Raw genomic sequence first — 20682 nt, 5'->3', positions numbered from 1 at the left:
TGATTAGCTCAGAGGAAAATCTCAGTCCATGTTTATGCCAATTTTTATGTAAATACTCCAAAGAACACACTCACAGATATTTTCTCTAGATGTCTGTGGAAAACAAGACTGTTCTCATCTGAAACACATTTGATTTACCCAGGACATTCCCGACTAAAGGAGTAATTTATAGTAATTTTTTTGAGTGCTTGGAAGGCATAGATATTTCTGTTAAAATGATCTATTTTCTTTGTAAATAACTATTTTCTTCATAAATAGCTGATTTTAACTTTTCTTCAGAAATCTTTATTTGAAGCAAAATATTTCAGCTAATAAACTATCCAGGACATTTTATAAGCTAGGAAAATTGCATAGGAACAAGAGAAAAAAGTTATAGAAGTTTGATTAAACATGGCACTGTCATTTCATTTCTGTTGAAGTCATGTAGTATTTTATTCCAGCATAAGACAAGTCATATTTGGCCTGGCTCTGCAAACATTAATCACAGCAATACAACTAGGCAGTGTTATTATTAACCTGGCAATTCAGCTTTGCTTTTAGATATAATTTTGTGCATAGAGGGAAAATTCTAACTTCAGAAGAAAGGCACTTTAAATGTTTTCACTGATATTGAGCTTGAGGAAGAAATCAAAATATTTATCCACTTGGGAAAGAATGTGGACAAGTTAGTAGATTTGAACTGATGTAGACATCTTTCAGTTCTGACCTGGAAATTTCCTCAGATGACCAGAACCTTTGTGGGCAACAGTCCTTGGAAAAAAAGAAGGAAAAGCTGATCCATTAAGCAGCCTATGCACTATAAGAGCTGCATCAGTAAGAGCATATAAACCATAACCCTACATGTAGTGATGTGCTAATTGCTGTACTTTATCTGACAGCCACGGTTCACAATGACTGCCAGGAGCCTGGATACTCTTGGGGTGTACTACAGGTGCTATGGCACCATACTGTGATAAAAAAAAAAAAAATCTAAAGATCATGGAAATTAGCTAGAGGTGAGTATAAAATCTTAATTTTATGGAATGGCTGTGAGTATTGTTTTTTTTTTCAGAGCCTTGAAGAAGTTGGCTGTCAGTCCTGCAATAGCCAATTTGATCTTATCTGTAGCTTATCCAAGTTAGTCCAAAGACCTGACAGAACAGGCAGGATGGAGTTTAGAATGAGCTGATTATCTGGCTCAGATTATTTATTTTATTGACATTCAGTTTAGACCAAGTTGTGCCCTCTTGCAGTATAAAGTTACATTGGATTTAGTAGTGATGTCTTAGGAGAAAAAAAAAAGGACTAAGCTTTTTTGTAATGCATAAAAAGTGCTCTTTTCGTACACATAGTGACCCAAACAGACAGAGAGACACACATCCATGCATCTGTATTCCTCCTTCTTCCCTTTGGGGATCAATGTTGTGATTGTTCTTCTGTTCTTTTAGATAACCTTGACAAGAATGTTCAAAAAGGACCTTTCATCTCAAAAGGCAAACTCACTCAGCAATACTGTCAGGCAAACTCACTCAAAAATCTTGGCTTTAATCATAAGTTGTACTAGGCCACTTATGGGTCATTGTGGGCAAATGCATTTTATAAATGATTATATCATATCTACAGGGAGACCTAAAGGTTTGGTAACAGCAACCTCTCTTCTTTCTGGAAGATAAATATTCACCCCAAATTTATAAAACTGGAATAATAAGAGCATGGGGAGAGATGAATTTATTTTTTATTTACCTAAGGACATTTTTATGGGGTGATAAAATTCTTTTCAGCCAAAGGCATATTGTACAGACACACCCTCTTAATGATAAACACTAAACCAAGAGACCTTAGATGCATTAAACCAAGATAATTACCAACTGTAAATCAGTATCATAATATCAAAAATGACCACTTAACGAATAAAGGGCAGAGAGGACAAAAAAGTTGCAATGATAAAAGGATGAAATTTGAAAAAGTCAATAAAATTAATTTAGAAACAAAAAAGTTCCAAGTAACAGTTATTTGGTTACCTTCTTTCACTCTGCATATGTCTGTATTTGAAATATGTGGTCATTCCATTGCTCTAGATTGTGTAATTTCTCTGAGCAGTTTCATGTCTGTAGTCAGATTGGTTTGTAGCTCCATTACATCCTGCACTGGGCAGTAAAAGCTCTGTCTCACAATCTGTCTGGGTTACTTGAAAGGTTATTCTCACCTCTAATAAGCTTTAGAGAAGTAGTTTTTTGTTAGGGCTAGTTCCCATTTTATTACCTTGGAAAGCAAGACCAAAATGGTCCGCTCTCTTGCGCCTGAGCTGTGCAGTTGCTGTCTTTTGTTTCAGTCAGAAGCAGCAAAAGGGAAGCAGAGAGAAAGCAGAGAGAAAGCAGAACAATGCTGCACATGCAAAGACCACGCTGGGTTTTCTCTGCAGTGATGTATCTCCTCTGCGCTTGGCTGCTGCTCCTGGAGATGCAGGGGGGTGAGCCTCCGGGGAAAGGGCAACACAGGAACCTGTTCCTTCATCTGAGTGAAAAGGGATGGTAAAACAAAGCTTGGAGTCATAAAACTTAGCTCTAGATGAAATAGAAAGTCCTACAAGAGAAAGAGGTAAGATTGAAAGCCTGGATAGTAATAAGTTAATGGCAGAAATATAAGAGCTCTCCTGAACTTGGTAGGCTTAAGCATACGGCCCACAAAATGTGGTACAAAACCTTGAGGCTTTTTTCTGGAAATACACCTAGATGAAGATCCAGATTAAAGACTAAAGATTTAACATTTCCCAATTAAAGAAATTTGATCTTGCCCCTTTCTAAAAAGATCTTTTCCATTCACTATATTTTCCTTCTCTGAGATCAATCTTTCACAAAATGGCACTGAAATGACACTCAGCACAAAAATACTGAGACTGTCGGTGGTTCCACCTTGGTGTGATTTATCAAAGTATTTTTAACAAGGGAGAGTATGGGTTTCCTTCATAGCTTTTTTCTGTAGAAATCTTCAGAATCCAACAAGAAATTTCCTTTTTTTAATCACCAAAATGAAGTATATATGAACTCATTTTAAAATCAGTGAATTTATTTACTACAGATAAAACAACTCTAGTATACCCAAACTGCTAATGAACCTCTGTTAATCTCCAAACACATTTAAGTGCTCTGTTTTTTAATGGTAGTTTTGAGAGACTTTATGCAACTTCTAGCTTTTTGAACAGAAAATAATACATCAATAGTAAAGCAGAACCTGTTTTCTACATTATGCAAAAGAAAGTCTTTAAAGGCAGAACGGGTTCATGACCAAACATTGCCATTGGTGGAAATTGGAACTTTGCCTCCTTTGATTTTATTTATGCAAATTTTAATTTTGCATTCAAAAGGGAATATGACACACTGATACAGTGGAGTGAATACAGCTTTTGGACTTTGCACATTCAACTCAAATGTCCCAAACAATACACTAGCATGTGCTACTGCTCCCTTTCACAGTGAAAATATGTGCTCATGTCCCAGCTATGGAGAAGGTGTCTCTGTCTTTTTGACAGCCTTTGAAAAAATTGTCCTCTCTGATGAGTGATTAGGAGCCTGATTTCACAGAAACATAGAATCATAATATGGCTTTCTTTGGAACGGACATTAAAGGTCATCTAGTCCAATACACATGAAATGATCAGGGACAGCTACTAGATCAGACTGTTCAGAGCACTATCCTACCCAACCTTAAATCTTTGCAGGGATGAAGCATGTACCACATTTCTGGACAACCTGTTTCTTTGTGTCACTACACTTATTGTAAAAAATTTCTTCCTTATATCTAGTCTGAACTTACGCTCTTTACCATTATCATTTGCCTTATTGTTACAGGTCCTATTAAGAGTTTGTCCCCCTATAAGTACTGAAAGTTTTCCATAAGTTGTTCATGAAACCTTCTCTTCTCCAGGCTGAACAATTCTAATTCTCTCAGCATGTTTTCATAAAAGAGGTCCTCCAGATATCTCAGAATTTTTGTGGATGTCTTCTTGACTCACTGCAATGTGTCAATGACCTTCCTGTGCTGGGACCCCAGAGCTGGATGCAGGGCTCCAGGCGGAGCAGAATCCCCTTCCTCCCCGGCTATCTATGCTGCTTTGGACACATTTGGCTTTTTGGGCTGGGAGTGCTCATGGCCAGATCATGTACAGCCTCTCACCTACCAGCACCGCCAAATCCTTCTCATGGAGCTGCTCTCCATCTGTTCATCCCCAGCCTATGTTGATAGCAGGGATTGCTTTGATGCAGTACTTTGGCAAGGTTGATTGTCATGAGATTCACATGGACCCGCTTCTCCAGCTTGTCCAGGTCCTTCTGGATGGTTTGCCATCCCTCTGGATGACATCCTGTCCCTCAGGTGTGACAGTTGTACCCTCGACTCGGTATCACCTGCAATCTTGTTGAGGTTGTAGAGCACTTCCATCTGCCCCAGCACTCACATAATCAGAGAATCACAGTATTGTTACTTTTGGAAGGGACCTCTGCATATCATCCAGTCGAACACCCCCACCAAGGTAGGGTCACCTAGAACAGGTTACACTGGAACATGTCCACATGGATTTTGAATGCCTCCATGACTTCCCTGAGCAGCCTGTTCCAGTGGTCTGCCATTCCCAGTCTAAAGAAGGTCTTCCTCATATTGAGATGGAACTTCTTCTGTCTTAGGTTGTGGCCATTGCTTCTTGTCCGGCTGCTGGGCACCACTAAACAGAGTTTGTCATGTTCCTCTTCACACCTGTATTTGAGATGTTTATATGCAATAATGAGATATTCTGCTGGGATCTCCTCAGCTCAACCCACCGCAGTTAGATGTGGTGGCTGTCTCTGTGGTACCTGGCTATCTCTGGTGTAGCTCATTTTTGTCTTTTACTTGCTCATCCTTTGCAACATGCTGTGTGCCTTTACAAAAAGAGCAGCTCAGGTAAGCTCCTTCAGAGTAAGGGCAATTGCTGCTGTTGGACAAACCCAGAAGAGCTGCTTTGAGCAGCTGAGGTGGTTTTATTGAGAGGCAAGCAGGTGAATTTCCAATGAGGAGATAGAAGCCTGCTACTTCTGCAGAGAGTCTACAGGGAGAAAACAACTGTCACTAAGGGTTTGAAGGGTAAGATAAAAACACTGATCAGGAAAGGCGCAGAGCTTGATGCAAAGTGCTGCATGCCACTGCACTGCCTGGGAGCAATGCTTAGAGCAAGCATCTGCTTGGCATGTTCAGTGGGGTGGTTTATAAACCAATACTTTGCTTCAGCCCTGTTGGGTTAAGTTGTTCAGAATTTTGCTTTTTAAAAAATAAAGTTCCTAGTTTGCAGTAGAATAATGCATAGCCTCTTTGAGTCACAAAAATTTTGCTGTTCTTTAGAACCACCTCTCAAACCTGTGTGGCTGGGCTCCCATCACAAACCCCTTGGAGAAGGGGTACATAGGGGATTACCATTATCATGATTTAGGGATGTGTTAGACGAGGGTAGGAAAGGTCAGGTAGGGGTGTGGCTCAGGCACTCATACCAGAGTATTCTTACTGAAAGCTTGGCTGGATGCACCTCACTGCACTCTGATCTAGAGGTGTCCCTGAGCTCCCCAGAAGAAGCATGACTGAGCCCTGTAGCTCTGCTCAAAGAGAATATATGCTTGCTAACAGGTGTGTGTGTTGGTACTCAGGAGCTTTCACGATTTAAAAAAAAAAACAAACCAAAACCAAAAAACTGTACAAAACTTACAGTGTCTTGTGTTTGGGAGTCTGCTCTCCTTTCAAGGGAAGTGAGGACTGATGTCAATTTTGTTACATCAGGATGCAGGCTATTAACATTGCAGAGACCAGGGTGGATAATGGAGTCGCACATTTTTAATGACTTTTGATACCACTCTTTTCGTTGCCATTGGCTTCCAACTCTCCAGCAAAGGTATCTCCAGAAAAAGGCTATGAGAATTGACCTTGATGTCCAACTATGCTTGTTCCCACAGAAGCCTAAAATCAAGTAGGGCCAGAAGTAACTCTGTGATGCTTATCTAAAATAAGCATTTCAGACATAGCACCATAGTACCCAGTTCAGATTAAAATGGTAGCCTAACTGTGGAGGAGCAACTCACCCATCTCAAAGCCCAGGCTATTGCTGCTTGGTTGGCCCTATAGCTGGGGTAATTCAAAAACAGCTCTGATGCCTTGATACAAGGGACAGGTCTCTAAAAACATAGATGCCCAACAATAGTTACACAATAGTTACACTCCCTTTCCTGGTATGCTTTGGTGGTTTATGGAGCCTATGGCAAAGTGTATTGATTTTATCTTTTATTGGAAAACTATGCAAGAAGCAAGTTTGCTGTTGTGACACTTTCACTATGTCACAGGAGAAGAAGGTACAAGCTTATTGAGGAGTAAAATAAATGTGAAAATGACTAAAGCTATAATAAGTAAAACAAAACCAGGTCAAGCAAAAGGTTTAAAACTCTTCAAATGAAATTTGAATTTTGAATGAATTAGCCAATTACTTGAATTATCCAAGCATCAGCTGACAAAAGGCTTAAAAATTAAGTATGTATCTGTTGCATTTAGAATCCTGTTCATCCAACCTATCTTGTAAAGCTGTAATTCAGGTGGGATATTTCAGAGACACAAGATGCAAGCACACAGCCCAAGTAATATGATAATGTCACCAGTACACAGGGGTGGAACTGAAAATGAGCGTCACTGCTGACAAATAAGATGTCTCCATTTTCTCATGAGCTTGGTGTTCTATCTCCAGCAGTAGATGATCCCTGAGCTTTAAAGAATGACACAAACATCTGCAAAATGAGCCCTATGTGTTCTACAGTACTCTCCTGTATGTTTTTTATTTCCCCCCATTTTTAACATTAAGAAGTAGCTATTTCTGGTCAAGTTGTGCCTATCTCCAGCAGCCCTGGTGGGAGTAAGCACCGAGTGTTCTAAGATCTCATGCCTGCAAGCAGTTTGTTACAAGTAGTAAATTGCAAGCATCATAATAGTCCTTAAATGTGCTTGGGGAATCAGGGGATGATGCTGAAATAAGGGTAACAATAGGAATGATATATTTTAGAAATTATAACTGCTTCTTAATAATGCCAACAATACAGTCCTACACAGGTGTTGTTTTAGGAGGTTCCTGTGGTTTTTCGGCTGTTTGTTGTCCTGTGGTAACCTTGGTTACTATTTAGAGGGACCAGGCTGTTCTTCATCAGACAGCACATGACAATTCTTGTAGCATTCTGATCTTTCTTCTTAATCTGTACTTGGAAATATTTTAAGCTGAGCAGCATTATGGGTTTTTGGTATTTGAATATCTCTTCTAAAAGATTCTAAAATATTTTTAGATTGCTGATAATGTAGTTATGGTGTTTTTCTTCTTCTCATTAAAGCCATTAAAACATAGCATTATGAATCACTGTGCCTTTTAATCACTCCATTTATTGTCTATAACCTGTCCTTCTCCTTCGTTGTATGTTTTTATTATTTTATGTATTTTATTATATTATATTTCATTTTATGCCATTTATATCAGTCTTGAAAATGGAAATTGTCAGAAAATACTAGTGCAAATGCATTTGATGAAAATTCTGATAATGACCTGATCTAGTCACGCTGGTAAAAGCTGCACTAGAGAATCTTTAAATTGTGATTTGAGAAACTGTATTAAATAGTTGAACAGTATTGGTAGTTCAGTCCTGCAGAGGCAGGTGATGGTGGCTCTGGGGAAATAAGGGAATAACATGTAGATGCTTATGGGTATGGGGTATGGAAGAGTGCAATTGATGGAAAGTAATTAGATAATCATGTAATGAAATAATTTAATTGTATTTTATTTCTGTACCAAAAAATCCCAACCTCTGAACATTAAAAAAAAAAAAAAAAAAAAAAAAAAAAGCAAATCAGTAATCCTAGCCTGACTTACTGTCATACTGGTCAGAAATTTCCCATAAATTTCTTGCTTTTCTTTCAGTGCAAAATGTATATCTACCAAAAAGAAGAAAAGATTGTGTTGTGGTTTTAAAAAGGCTGAATATTAAGAAAAATGCAGCTGTTCACTGAATCCTCCCTCTATTCCCACTATGGTGGAATCGGGAGGAGAATCAAAGCAAAACTTATACGTTGAGATAAGGACTTTTTAATAATTTAAAATAAAGTAAAATACAATAATAGGGGTAAATAATGATATAAAAAGGGGAAACGAGTGATTCACAACTGTTCACTGCCCACTGACTGATGTCAGACTCCCCTTCCCAGGCCCAGTTAGACCACGCTTCTGGGTAACTCCCCGATTTTATATACTGGGCTGGACATTGGATGGTGTGGAATATCCCTTTGGTTAGTTTAGGTCACCATCCCAGCTTCTTTTGTGTACTTCCTCACTGGAAGGACATGGGACAAAAAAAAAAAAAAAAATCTTTGACTTAGGACAAACATGACTTACCAAAACCATAAAAACATCAGTGTTGCCAACACCATTTTTATTCCAATCCAAAACACAGCACTGTAACTGCTGCTGAGAAGAAATTAATTCTATCCCAGCTGAAACCAGGTCAGTTTTATACTGTCAAGACTTGAAAATCAAGACAAAATACTATTATGTTTGGATTAACCAAGGTGCATCAAAGATACGTCATATTTTTCTAGAAACCAATCTCTGAAAGACTGAGCTGTGACAACTGCCAAACCGTGTCCTCTAAAGTGTCATAAAAATACTTGTACATTTGTGAATTATCTGTTGTTTCTGGAGGTAGGCAACAAAAGCTTTCTTATGTTCTGAGGTCCAGGTACTACCTGTACTACCTCTGTGAACTTCTCTGTCATTTATTTCTTTTTTTTTTTTTTGTGACCTAAATCTCGGTAGCTGATGGTTCAATTTCATAATGCACTCAGCAAACAATTCACACGTTTCTTCTTCTTCTTCTTCTTCTTCTTCTTCTTCTTCTTCTCTTTTCTCTCTTCCTTCTTCTTTCTTCTTTTCTCTCTCTCTTACTCTCTCCTTCCCTCCCTCTCTCTCTCTCCCCCCGCCTTTTCTTTCCCTCACTCTTTCTCAAACCTTTTAATAAAGGTCTGATTTGGGAAGTGACGGCACCCACAGACCCACAAAAAATGTTCTGCTTACTGCTGAAAGGGTGATGCCAATCAATCACTGTGCTGTGGTAACACCAAACAAAGTAATAGCTCTACACAGATTCAAATACCTTCATTGTATTTAAATGGTGTAAACAATGGAAACACTAATCAATCCTCCTAATTAGGGAATAAACGGTGAAGATATTTAATGGCTTGAGGTTTCCTCAGGAAGCCCGTCATGACACTGAGACTTGATGTAAAGTTTCCTTAAGCCTGTGGTGCATAACTTGGAGAAGAAGTCATGCTCTCTTTCTAAGCCACAATGGGTAGAAATAAAGTGAGAAACAAAGTTGCTGCTTGTTATATCTTCATCCTGCTGCCTTTCCTTGATAACTTTTTAACAGTATACAACTCCACAAACATGAAGTTTTTGTTGCCATGCCTACTTTCTTTGCAGTTTTTGCTGAGTGAACATAATTTTCTAATACATTTGCTTGTTTGGGTGCAGGCTGACCTCTCCATATGTGCAAAATATTGAAAGTGTTTGAACTGACTACCTATAAGTAAAATTCTTTAAAAATTAACCGTGCCTTTATGTGCTGCACAGATCCATCACATAATTCTGTCTTTGGTACTCCTCTGCTTTTTCTCTATCCATCTAATTTCATTCACCACAGCTTACAGGATCATGCATACTCACCAGACATAAGTTTTTAACTAACAAGGTGTAGCAAGTGACCAGATCTTTCCAGGGAGTTTATTAAATGAAGGGAAAAGTTGTGTGTTGTTTCAGATTACAAATACTTTGCAAGCAATAGTAATTTTTTATATCTGAAGCCCATTGCACTCAAGATAAACAATGTGTATTATTTTCCTTTTCTTCACACCTACAGCCTTTGTTTACAGACTGATTGAGAAGTCTGATCCTGTAGAGTGCTACATTCTTATATCTCTCCTTGCTGCAGAGTACAGAATCAAGGAAGATTAATCCTTTAATTCCTTAATGTTTCAGGAAGGCTCACTTCTCAGGTAAATGTGTGTGACTCTGAAAGCTGAATTGCTAAGAACTTAGTTCCTGATGTAGAAATCAGCCCAATTTACCTCTTTCTTCAATGTTTAAATGCATATGGCTACCTTCATGAGTGGTTTTTCTTTTTTAGATATTAGACAAGAATGAGACACATTGCGGGTAGTTTCAGTGTTTGGCTTGACAGAAGCATTTTTGTTAGACAGCAAAGAAGGTAAAGATAACATATTTCTAAAACAGCAAAATGGACCTAGTATGTGGAGGAAATTGTGCAGAAAAGGAATCTATAAGTCTGCTCAGAAACTTGGGTAAGCATTATGGAAACCACAATCATACTGCAATTTTTTTCTGTGTGTCAAAATGTAGCTATGAGTACTTTATCTTCTTGACAAAATTACCTCTTATAAGTCATTTGTCATCAAAACTGTGGAAGTGGTGGTTGATCACTACAAATGACTTTGCCATTAAGACCATAATTTTGGTATTTTTCTTTCCTTTTCAGTATTAAAACTGCTTTGGGAGGCAGTGTAGAGGAACCTGGATGAATCAATAAGTGATTAAACCCAGCTTTACATAGATAAGTGCATTTGCAAAAGCTCCATCGGTTCCTTTGTTAACTTGAGTTATTTTCAACAATGAAGGAAACATTTGTCAGAGTTAGAAAGAAATTACACAAAATATTCTACAATATGAGCCAAAATGCTTTTGGAAATAAACAAAAACATGTTTATTTCCATAAAGGAATCCTCCAAGAGAATTTTGCATTGTTTTTGCACTGAGAACATGGTATTAAGGGATAACATACGCAAAAAAAAAATACTTTACCCAATAATTTTTTGCCATTGCAGAAGTATATAATTTCCTACAAAACTGAAATTGTGCCACACCCAGCAAAAAGACTACTTGAAAACTTTCCTTTTGTCAGGCCCAAAATTCTAGAATTTAATCACACGTCTTTCTCTTTGCATCAAGTTGTAAGAATGAGCACATTTAGCATTTTGATGAAAAGACTATTCCAATATTTGTTTAATCAACAGGAGTAGTCCACTTCTAGATATTTGGATTTGAAACCAAAAGAAATAGTTTTTCTCTCTGGAAGAACAAAGAACATAAGTTAAAGTTCAATAAACTAATACTGAGTTTCTGCCCATTGAGTGTCTATTGGGCTTCCTCCAGTATGACAGTAATCCCAGTGGATTGTTAATGTAATAAAGTTTTAAAATATAATCTCTTTAAAGATATGATGACTTTCTGAGAATACAGTAATGTAAAAGAGTAAGATTTCTCTTTTTCTCCCAAGTTAGCGGGGATTTTTTTTAAAGGTTAAGAGAGTCAGCGTCTGTCTGACTGCCTGACCACACATGTGTTGACCAAACACCATAAACTGCATAATTCAGGTAAATACTGGTGGATTTCAATGGCAGCATGGTGAGTCTTGTGATATTTTTCTAGTCCCACCACTTTGAAAATTTGTGTTAAAAGGGGAGCACCTAGATTGCCTTCTTCACACTGAGGGAAATGAAGGGTAGTGGATTGTTTTGAAGGCTGTATCTGGATCAGCTTGTGTCAAAGTCACACTAAAATTTTAATTTAATTTTTAAAATGTGTTTCATAAAACTTCTACAGCTGCTTGATGAAAGAGGCATATCTGGAATGCAAGCTTCTAAATGCAACTTTTGAAGCTTGACCGATTAGGCAAACATTAACATTAGAAAATGCAAAATATTATCACTTAAAATACTGCGTATTTTCCATATGAGGTTTTATTTGTTGGGTTTGTTTTTCTTTATTTTCTTCCTTTGTCTATTTCCCTGTCAAGTTAATCTCAGTCTTTGTTGACTGGTCACTAAGATCAGTGGGACAATTTATGGAAAGAAATTATATTGAATTAGAATCTAGAGGTTTAGGTGTTACAGCTGCATGTGAGGGAAGGGAAAGAAAGTTCCGAGAAGGGAAGTTCCAGGAGGGGAAGGGAAGATATGTGTCTGTTTTCAGGCATAAGTCTACCCACATTTTTTCATTAGTTTGGAATAAATGGCCTTAGTGGCTATTTGTTTTTTATTGATACTTTTATTTCCAAAGACTACTTTTATGCCATTATTATTTTTTTGCCTTCCCTTCACCCATGATGCTGTGTCTAAAAAAACAGTAATTGTAAAAATTACCTGCTGAGCTGTGCAATATCATCTACTATATTAACTGCACAAGGTAATTTTTAGTTGTGCTAAAAGTGCCATGGAAACACAGTCCCTGGAAATGGCTTTGACTTCACAGACACAGAGAGGATACAAATGTCTCGTTCAGAGATGAGTTGTTGATCTGACTTATTAATTAGAGTATGCACTGGTTTATTAAATGTTCCAGTGAAAACAAGGTAAGTGAAACTTACCTTGCATAAAGCACTACCTATCACGCTATTCCACTGCTGTTGTTCTTACATTAATTCAGTGCTAGAATTTAACCTACTAAGTATTTAATTCTTCTTGTGATCCTGGAGCAAGAAAAGAGTATTTCCAGTGCTTTCTTTGCTGCTTGAGAGTTGCAATTTATCTTGCTTGATCTCAGTGTTAGTCACACTGTGATCAATCACTCTCATCTTTCATCGTGATTACAGGAAGGAGTTGTGGTCTCCCTTGCTGCTGTCTTGAGGCTTTACATTCTTTTTCCACCCCTTGGTTTTCAAGATTAATAAAATTAATGCTGTTTTCTCTTTTGCTCTTCTTCTGCAGAGTTCTGCACAGCACCAGCCTTGAACTGTTTTTTCTTTCCTGATTCTCATGTCCTCTATTCCTGGCTGCAGTCGTGATAATGCCTCATGTCATGGATAAGGTGGCTCTGAATTTTCTGGTTTGTTCTCCAATGTTTTCACTGTCCTTGTGCTGTGCTGCTCTGTATCTCAAACACTGCTGCTGCTGCTGCTAGTCTCTTGTGCTGCTTGCTCTGGGTCCAGGCAGTTAATCTTTTATGCTGCACCTCATTTCCTATTGATTGCCATTTAATTATTTGGTAGTGGAGTTTATTTCCCCCAATTTGTTTCATACCCCTAACTCTTATAATTGACATTAACTCCTCTTTCTCAGCCCCCTGTAATAGGTCTGCCTATACAACTGCTCCTGAACAGAACTGGTGTTGATGCTGTGGTTGCTTGCTCTCCCTCCACTCCCGGCTTTGTCTGATGTCAATATTCTCCTTTACTAGTTCTCCCTTCATAGATATATGGTCACAAGGGTTTCAGGAGGTTGAGTTAAATATTTTTCAGAGAAGTGACACCACATCTCCAGCAGTCCTTCCTCTTCCATAGCCATAAGGTCACCATCATTGCTTGTCCTCTCAGCACCTGTTTCATCCTCTTCCATTTTTGGAGGCTGCCTGTCAAAGGTCTCCCAGTGTTACAGAGCGGCAGACACCCCAGAAACTGCAATGAAACAGGGTCTGACTGGGAATCTCTGATGGAAATTAATTTTGGATATTAAAAAACAATGAAAATAAAATTAAGGATAGTATAAGTGATAATTATGGAAAGGTCTCTTGCAAAAGGAAATTCTCACTAATTTCATTCAAATGTACAGTTTAGAATTATATATCATACCTCTCATAATAGTCATGCTGAGACAATTTGTAGCAGTATTTAGGCATGGCTTTAAAAGCATCTGAGTGTCTACTCTCCAGTACAATTAAAATTCTACTATGGACCATTTTGCATATTTTGAATTGTCTGGGTACCTTGAAAACCTGTCCCCCAGATATTAAAAATATATGAATACTAATTTCTTTTTTATATTATTTTTTTATTTTCTATTTTTTTTTTTTTACAGCAGACAGTTTGCTATAAATATAAATAACACTTTAATTACTCTTTTAGTAACACAGGCTTATTTATTGCCTTGCAAAATGTCTCTAGACAGCTAGAAGAAGCATTGTATGTTTACTTTCTTTCCTGCCCTTTAAATTTTTTTTTTTTTTCTATATGGACTCACACTGTAATAAAAAGTCTCCAAATAAATACCAATGCAGTTTTAAGCTTAATATGTTGTTTCAAAACAAATACCTTCTTTAAAATTGCATTTTTATTTGACTTGCCAAGAACAGTGGATTTTGCAACAGAAGCAATATGATTTATTGCTCTAAAAAGTGTGTTTGTGCAGTTACTGTACCACCTATATGGAAAGGAGCTTATGGCAATTGAACCACTAAATATCAGGAAATAATTGTTACTGTTGGCACATATGTTCAATACCTTAATATTGTAATAACAGGATTGATGCTGAATTTGCCTGGAGTTCACTGACCTCAGTGTCCACATGACAAGATATTCAGAAATATAGTAAATTTACAACAAATTAACCCAATCTGTTATGCTGCCTGACTGAAAAATGATTTTCTTTCTGCATTTGGTATTTATTGTCCAATTATACAAATGAGGAAAGACATAAGTCTAAAGAGAACAAGTGACTGTATCTGTTTGCTTTGAGTAATAGTGTATTTCTAACATTTTTGGTTTTACAACGAAATGATTAAGAGATTCTGGTCATAAATCTGAGATGTAATGTTACCACTGCTGTCCTAATCCAATATGGTAAATTCCTAATTTCATTATGATATTGGATGGCAGGCCAGAAAGAAAAATTAAATTCCTCATGAATAGCTAGAATATTTTGTGAGGAGATCCTAACTAAAATATTCACCTTTCTTTCTCTTCACACAATTAAGAAAAAGTACAGCAACCTTAACTTCTGATCAGATCAGTTTTTTAAACTCATTCATGTGATTTTGAGGGAAGAGGGCGAGGGAATGGGTATTAATGGAAAAATCATATCTTCATCTGATGGGATTTCATTTTGAGTTCCCTGTGATCTGAAAAATATATGTTTGTGTTTGATATTTAATAGGATTTACACCCTACTTTGAAATTCTTCTCATAATCAGATTTATACTGTTAAGTTTTCTGAACACAAGACTGGAAAAAGCCCCAAAACTGACAAGATCAATCACTATAGATAACTTCAAGACAGTTGTGTTTAAAAAGCTAAAACTAGTTTAAAGTCAAAATAACATGGATTTTAGGCCAAATGGTTGCTTTCTGGGATTTTAAAAGGCAGAATGACACATTTGTCTAGGGAAATGATGCTCATCAGGTAGGATTTTTTCTCTCACATTTACATTAAATAAACATTCAGAAAATTGCCAGAATAAGAATGTTTAAGTTGTGTCATATACTGGCAAAATTTTCTTAATTTGGCATGGTAATCACATATCCTCTGAACAGAGAGAGACATAGCTATCTCCCAGGATTTTCCTGAGAAGCTGTGAGAAAGTTCAGAGAAAAAAATGAGAAAAAAATGAGAAAAAAATTTTATCTCCATTTCCTGCGCCTGTTGTTGTGTACATGTGGAATGTGTTATGGTGATTTGTTTACCAAAAGGTGATTTCTTAATTGGACTCTGGTGACGGTGTTTGGATTTGATTGACCATCTGGATCCATGTGTGTCGTGACTGTCTGGCAAGGGTGATGAGTTTCTTAATAGCATAGTACAGTATAGTATAGTATAATATAGTATAATAAAGTGATTGATCAGCTTTCTGCAATCATGGAGTCAATGCTCATTATTCCACGTTCAGGAGCTTGCTGCTACAATAATTTGGGGGGCAAGTCAGATACTTCTTTAAAATGCTGTCTGTTGAAGACAAATGTGAAGACCTAAAAGGTTAAAAAAAACCCCTTGCATTTAAGTACATTTGCTCTACAAGGACAATTTGAAAAGCGGACATGGTTGATTTCATTTATCCCTAGCCTATTCAGTTCTGAAAGTGCACTCTGGCATTGAAGAATCAGATAATTATTTGAGTTCCAAAAGACATTTAAGATCATTGCACCAAACCTAGCAGTGGCAAGTTTTTCTCTAAAACATGTCCCAAAGTACCACATTTACATGTCTTTTAAATACCATCAGGGATGGTGACTCAACCACTTCCCTGGGCAGCATGTTCCACTGCTTGACCATCCTTCTGGTGAAGAAATTTTTTCCTGATATCCAATCTAAACCTTTTCTGGTGCAACTTGAGGCCATGTACCTCTTGTCCTATTACTTGTTACTTGAGAGAAATGACTGACCCTCACCTTCCTACTACTTCATCTTTCAGGTCTCCCCTGAGCCTCCTTTTCTCCAGAATAAACTCTAGCTCCCTCAGCCACTTGTCACAGGATTTGTACTCCAGACCCTTCACCAGCCCTGTTTCCCTTTTCTGAACACACACCAGCACCTCAATTTCCTTCTTGTAGTGAGGGTCCCAGAACTGGACACAGGACTCAAGGTGTGACCTCACCGGTGCCCAGTACAGAGGGACAATCACAGCCCTGCTCCTGTGGCCACACCATTGCTGGTACTTGGCCACCTGGACACACAAGAGCTGGCTCTTGCTCAGCTGCTGCCAGCCACCACCCCTGGCTCCTTTTCTGCTGGACATTTTCCCCCAGCCTGCAGCACTGCATGGGTTTGTTTTGACCCAAGGGCAGGACCTGGTACTTGGCCTTGTTGAATCTCACACCACTGGCCTCAGCCCATGAATCCATCCATTCCAGATCCCTCTGTAGAGCCTATCAAGCCTCCAGCAGATCAGCACTCCCACCCAGCTAGGTGCCATCTGCAAACTTGCTGAGAAGATGCTTAATCCTATTGTCCAGGTTGCTGATAAAGATATTAAACAGTTCTGGCCCCAAGACTGAGCTGTGGGAAGCACTGCAAGGGAGTGGCCATTAGCTGCATGTAACTCCATTCACCACATTCTTTGACATACAAAGTTATTGCACCACAAAATTGGAAATTATCCTGATTAATGAGGGATTCATCAAAAAAGATTAGGTTATTTCTTTATGAGGCTGGGGAAAGGCAAATGATGAGAAAGATACAGTGCAGTTTATTTTTGTAGGCTAATTTACGAAATCTTGCAAATTTGTAATTTCTAGTGTTGATGTAACACTGAATTATTTTTGTGAACCAATATCCTCGACATTTTGTTTGGCATGGGGCTTTCAGTGTAACTCACCTGCCCTTTAACAATGGTCACTGTTGACTGTATCTACTTAAATATAAAATTAATCTGTTGCAAACAGTACATGACAATATATGTTTTATACATGGCAATCCATGTTTCATGCTGATCAAAAGTCCACTGATGCATACTTAGAATGGAAAAAATAAATACAAACCAATTGTAGGAACTTAAAATAATATAATTTTGTAAGATGGTATTAAATCTTACATGTTGAAGAAGTCAATTAAAAAGAAAATTGTAAAATTGTAGAGTACTTAGTAAGAATACAAGAATTAGTTTTATGGATTCTATAATGCTTAACAGTTTCCTTCTTTTTTTTCTAACTGTTATTTTCTGATGCTACTTGACTTTTAGTTTTTAAATGAACTCCTAGGACTGTAGAATAGTTTGGATTGGTTTCTCTTTAGGAGACGTTAAAGATCATCTAGTCCACTGTCCATCCATATTATTGAACACTGAGCCAAGAAAATCTAAATCACAAGACTTCTGGGTTTTTTTGATTTCTTGTGGGTTTTTTTTTTGTTTCTTTTTTTTTTTTTAATTTTTTGCTTGCTTGTTTGTTTCTATTTTTGCCTGTTTGCTTGTTTTGTGGTTTGTTTGGTTGGTTTGTTTTTTGAACATCTCTCCTATGAGGACAGGCCTGGAGAAGAGTAGGTTCCAGGGACACCTTGTAGCCCCTCCCAGTACCTAAATGGGGGCTACAAGAGATCTGGAAAGGGACTTTGGACAGGGGTAAGTAGGACAAAAGGGAACAGCTTTGAGTTGAAAGAGAGTGGGTTTAGATTACATATTGGGAAGAAATTCTCTGCTGTGAGTGTGGTGAGGGAGGAGAGGAGAGGAGAGGAGAGGAGAGGAGAGGAGAGGAGACGAGACGAGACGAGACGAGACGAGACGAGACGAGACATGGATGCCGCATTCCTGGAAGTGTTCAAAGCCAGGCAGGCTCTGAGCAACCTGGTCTAGTGGAAGGTGACAGAAAGCTTGGAACTAGATGATCTTTAAGGTCCCTTCCAACCCAATCCACCTACGGATATATGACTATATGAAGTTTCATCCCTCTTTGTCAGGTAACAGTTGTCAAAAAGCATTGCTACAATCTCTTCTTTAGAAGTCCTCTAGCTATTACCATACTGAAAAAAACCCCCTTCCTGTTGTCAAAGAAAACACTGGCCACTTACAATTCTAGTTGAGCTTTGGCCTTTTGTGCCTTCTCCCCATGTATGTGATCCACAGCTTTGTCATATTGCTGCAAAACCCAACCTTTCTTCCAGAGACCATATAAATTTCTTTTCTTCTGGAGCTCTTTGCTGTTCATCTGGCCTGCCTTCTTCATCTCCTACACTGGGGAATTCACTGCTCCCGAGATTCTTAAAGTAATCTCTTAAAAATGAACCAGTCCTTTTGTACTCCTGAACCCCCATCTTGTTGTCCACTGGGATCCCCAGGCACCTGGCAGCCAGGCTGCCCCCCAGCCACACAGGCCCCAGCCTTTGCTGGTCTGTGTGGTTCATCCAACCCAGGTGCTTGTCACTCTGCCTTCTTTGGAAGGTTACCTTCTTTGTCTTTCATTTTCTCTTTCTACCTCTCTTTCTCTCTTGGCCAGCTCACTGTTCCCCAAAGGTCATTCCCATCACACCAACAGAGCAGCAAACCTCTGTTGCTTTTGAGAACAGACAGCTGGGACAGCTGACCCAACTGATCCAAGGGATGTTACATGCCATGTGACATCATGCTCAACATATAAAGCTGGGGGAAAAGAAGGAAGGGGGGACATTGGAAGTTATGGCATTTGACTTCTAAAGTGACTGTTACATGTGATGAGGCCCTGCTCTCCTGAAGATGGATGAACACCAGCCTGCCCATGGGAAGCAGCGAATTAATTCCTCGTCTTGCTTTGCTTTTGTGTGCAGCTTTTGCTTTCCATTTTAAACTGTTTTATCTCAACCCATGAGTTTCCTCAATTTTACCCCTCTGATTCTCTCACCCATCCCACCTGGGAGGTGTGTTTGAGCAGCTGTATGATGCTTAGTTACCAGCTGGGCTTAAACCACTACACTCCTACTTTATTCTTGACCCTGAAAAGTTAATGCATGAATGGAAGTGTGATAGCTGAATGTACTATTAACAGAGACTGGCATATCCTCTCTATATGACTCTGAGGCTCCCTTATCTCTGATCTGACTGTGAAATAGAGCCCCTGGAGACAAATTGCATCTCTTGCTGTGATGTGACTCCAGCTGTCAGTGAGACAGCTGCTTGTTCCCTTGTCAGACTGACTTCCTTGCCAGTGAGTGAATAACCTGACAGCTAATTATGCTGTGGTAACTCTTGCATTTTCATTACGTATAGATGAGCTGGAACACTTTGTACTGGACCTGTATGGGGTCAGGCATAGTCTGTGGACCTGTATGGTCCAGTTCATAGGCTCTTGCTCCAGAACTACTAGAGTTTATTTTCTTTTTATATAGGTAAATTGGAAAATAAGAACATGTAGCCCAGATCTTCCTCCTGTTTTACCTGAGCATAAGTTGATGCCACTGGGACTTTACTCTGGGCAAATTTGTCTCAGTACATGTTCTACTTTGCATTCCAGAGCTGGCACAGCATTTGATTTTGTACCCATGTGTCTAGCAGCCTTTCCGGTTCTCTCTAATGCCCTTCAGCACAAAGCAATAAAACTGTGTTGCTGGTTTAATCTGACATTCAAAAGTTTATAGCACACTAATTTGGTTATGTAATAGCAGAAAATTCTGTCTGGTTACTGAATCCAGCTAACTATCAGATTTGGAGTGAAAAGCTGACAGATTAATTATTTAGGATTACAAAGATTGTGTCAGGGAAGGGTGAATATGGGCATGGATCCTCAAATAATTTATAGTAGACTGTGATGCTACAGAACTCATTTGAATGTGTCTCTCAACTTTCTAGTATTTCCCCTCTCAATATTCCCCATGGAAGAGGAATTCTTCAGTTCTACTCATTCTTTCTGTCTTTAGAAGAAGCAATGGATAAGTAAAGTTACATATTTAATATTTCATAAAGTTACATATTAAAATTTCAATATAAAAATCTCCATCTATTTCCCCTGCAGATATGTATTTCAGGTGGATTATGAAATCATCTTTACTTCTTTACTTCAGCTTTGAAATGCTGGACTGACAAGCTTAGAGGTGAAAATGTTAAAGCTTGCAAAATAGTCTGTAAATACTTCATATGTAACTAAGCTTCTTTCTCTATTGTGAGATTAGCTGATGTTTTGCATAAATTTTGAGGGCTCTTAAAGTGCTCTTTGTCTTTACCACAACAAACCTATAAGGCACTAGAATTCATTCAATGGGAACTGATCCTGTATTTAAATACTATACAGAATAGTGTTGTGTTCCAAATACGTGCAGTCAGTACTTTAAGGTCTCCTTATTCTCATAAATCCAGAACTGATCCTTAATGCACATGGAACTTTACAGACCTACAATTTAGGCATGGGAGATGCTAACCTTAGGACATGAATGGCATTCAGAGTTTCTTGGAAATGCCGTAGCTTTTCTCTAATGGAACCACTG

This window comes from Pyrgilauda ruficollis, unplaced genomic scaffold (assembly GCF_017590135.1).
Source record: "Pyrgilauda ruficollis isolate IOZ18807 unplaced genomic scaffold, ASM1759013v1 scaffold75, whole genome shotgun sequence".
NCBI classification, from domain to species: Eukaryota; Metazoa; Chordata; class Aves; order Passeriformes; family Passeridae; genus Pyrgilauda; species Pyrgilauda ruficollis.
The sequence above is the reverse complement of the archived record's forward strand: the minus strand, read 5'-3'. Positions refer to the sequence as shown.